The following is a 3427-nucleotide window of genomic DNA, read 5'->3' on the forward strand; positions in this document are numbered from 1 at the left end:
GTATGTTGTATCGGGTCAAGAAGGGTGAAGTCAGAGTGCATATTTGGGTCAGCTGACAGGGACTGAAAACTTTCAAGGATAGTCAATAAATCGGAAACAGTGCTGTTGTGTGAGGTTTTGATAGGAACTTGTGAATGGGGAAAATAACTGGGGAAGGTACTTCACTGTACCCCTTTTACTACTTTTTGATTTTGCAAAATAAGCAAAATCTATTATACTTTGAAAGTATAAAATCAAGTATTTGGATTAAGAGATGTGAATTTGAAAGAAAAGAAATATAGGCTTTGGAGACAGGCAGATCTGAGCTTGAATCCCAGCTCATCTTTGTAGGCCTAGGAAATATTCTGTGTTATTGGATACTCGATTTTGATGATTTGCTTTCCTGCTTCAAGGACACTTCTATAGCCTCATCCACTGGCTTTTCCTCCCTCTCTCCTTCCCTCCCTCCCTCTCTCTTTCTTTGTTTTTTCCTTTCTGAGGCAGAGTTACAGACAGAGAGAGGAAGAGACAGAGAGAAAGGTTTTCCATCCGCTGGTTTACTCTCCAAATGGCCGCAGTGGCCCGACCTGGGCTGATCTGAAGCCAGGAGCCAGGAGCCAGGAGCCAGGAGCTTCTTCTGAGTCTCCCACATGGGAGCAGGGGCCCAAGCATTTGGGCTGTCTTCCACTGCTTTCCCAGGCTATCAGCAGAGAGCTGGACTGGAAGAGGGGGGCAGCCAGGACATGAATCAGAGCCCACAGGGGATGCCGGCGCCCCAGGCAGAGGCTTAACCCACGACATCATCCATCCACTGGCTTTTTGCAGGCAGTACATACCCCCTGTTTGATTGGCTTTGGCCTTGGCCACAGGACTTGCTGGGACTTTTTATTGTATCCAAGGTAATATAGCACTGATAGAATACAGCTCCTATTCAGATTTCCACGTCACAATCATATCTTTTGAAATTTCTTCTTTGGTCTAAGAAGCAAGGGAGGCACATACAGTGCTCTCAGGTGTGTGTCTCTTTGGTCTCCTTTGATTTAGAACAGTTCTTTGAACTTTCTTGGTCCATCTTTCATGAAACTGATATTTTCTGAAGAATTCAGGATGTTCGCTTTCTGATTGCTTTCCTCATAATTCTGGTTAAATATTCTGGTAGGAATGCTGCATAGGTGACATTGTTTCTCTCACAGGACACTGTTTATATCACTCCTGATTCCGGCATTCGGATATGGGATGCAGGTGTCCAAGTGACAGCTTGCTTTGCCAAATGCTCACCCCTCATGGATGTTTACTGAATGAGATATGTTATAATACTTATCATTATTCTTTGTTGTATTAAAGCTGTTGCAGTGGGAACCCCTCAGGCTGGATCCTATGTCCTCTGAACATGTTTCTGTCTGTCTGTCTGTCTGTCTGTCTTGGAGTGGTCCCTTACTTTCTGGGACAAGAATGTTTCAGGCTCAATTTCGATATTCATCAAAAAGGCCTGGATTCTTTATATTTGGGAGAGGTTGACAAAGGGAAACATTTTTGGAAGTAGGTTGATAAAAAAAAAAAAAGCAAGAAAGGGGGATCTACAATAAGGAAATACATTGGAGGATTCTTGACTAAAGGTCTACATCCAGTAAAGTCTCTCAAGCTCTCCAAACCTGCATTTCTCCTGCTGGAAAAAGAGGATTATTATGTTTAGTGATTTGGCTGGTTGGAGCCCTATAGTTGCACAAGTTCAATATGTGGTGTCCATTATCATTAGTGATAGTCTCACAACTAGTACTGTGCTACTAGAGAGTTCCAGTTACCTGTCTCCAATGTGTTTTTTTTTAAATTTTATTTTGAAAGTCAAAGTTTCAGAGAGAGAGAGAGAGAGACAGAGAGAGAATCTTCCATCTGCTGGTTCACTCCCCAACAGCAACAGCCAGGGCTGGTCCAGGCCAAAGCCAGGAGGCAGGAGCTTCCTCTCATGAGCAGCAGGGGCACAAACACTTGGCCTGTCTTCTGCTGCTTTTCCCAGGCTATTAGTAGGGAGCTGGATGGGAAGTGGAGCAGCAGGGATAGGAGCCAGCACCCAGATGCCAGTGTCACAGGTGCAGGTTTACCGGCTAGGCCACAATGCTGGCCCCTCCAACGTATTGATGATCAAACTTGTTTCAGTTTGAGTTCAGAAGCTTAGTTTAAACGTTGTTCTAAAACGGGAATCATTGAATGTAGATTCAAGGAGGAAGCAACACACACACACACCACACCCACACACACACACACGCACACACCCCACACTTATTGGTATATAGGTACATCCTGTAGTTCCAATTGGGATCTTAAAATGAGAAGTCATCTGGGAAACTGAAGACTAGATTTAAACCAAGCTCGGCCATATCCTTACATTTCTCATTCTAAAAAAAAAAAAAAAATTCAAGAACAAAAGAATCTTCTGAAGGTGTCATGAATTACAATATTTCAAATGAAGGACCTGGGAGATAGTAAGTGAAGATTCTCGCACTTGGGAGGGGCAGCAGGGCTCTAGCGTGGAGCCGCCCAGGATCTGTAGCTGAGTCGGCACTTCCACCTGGCGGCGGGTTAATCCGATTGCAAGTCCAAGGGGGGAGGCTGCCGCAGGCTCAGTCAACTCCCAGCCTCCAGTAAAGCCCCAGCGTTGAAACACTTCGAACAAAAACATGCCCGTGTTTTAACCCCTGGGAAGCCTCCTACGACAATGGGACGAAGCCCTGTGCTGGAGCTTTTTTTTTTTTTTTTTTTTTGTAAGGGCTTTCATCCATTCAACATATAGGAGGGTAACGAAATTAAAAGATACGTTTATTGGGGTGTTAAAAAAAAAAAAAACAACCCAGTCAATCCATGCGTAGTTTCTTCATAACAGGCATTTTACACGAAGCTTTTGAAGATTCCCCGTAGGCACGAATTTCAAAAAAGGTTCGCACCCAGAGAAGCTTCCCGTTAATTTCTCCTACAGACCATTTTAAGTGCCTTGTATTTTAAGCGTTTGGGGCTCTTGGGCGCCCACCTCAGTGGCCGAGAAAGTTCCGCCTCGGGTGCCGTTCCCTACGCTCTCTAAAAAGATGGGACCCACGCTCACCTGGATAATTGTCCTGGGCGCCACGCGTCCCACAGCGGCCCAGTATCCACACGACCCGTTTGCAGGCCCAGGCTACCAGGGCAAAAGGAAGGACATGAGAGCCCAGGCGCAAGGCTAAGCCCGGCCGAGTAAGGAGCCTCCCGGCACAAAGGAGAGGGAAGCCACGAGCCGGAGGAGGCCATCGGCCGCCGGGAACCTGGGGACAGCGGAGGCTGCGGCGCGTGCGGCACCCAGCCCCTGCCAGGGAGACGCCCTGTGTCCCTCACAGCCCGCGAAGTTCTGGGTCACCCGTCGCGCCCTTGGAACGCGCGGGGACGCGGGGCTTGCAACAGCGAGGCGCAGAGGCGCCCTCTC

The sequence above is a fragment of the Lepus europaeus genome, chromosome 2 (genome assembly GCF_033115175.1).
Source record: "Lepus europaeus isolate LE1 chromosome 2, mLepTim1.pri, whole genome shotgun sequence".
Taxonomy (NCBI): Eukaryota; Metazoa; Chordata; class Mammalia; order Lagomorpha; family Leporidae; genus Lepus; species Lepus europaeus.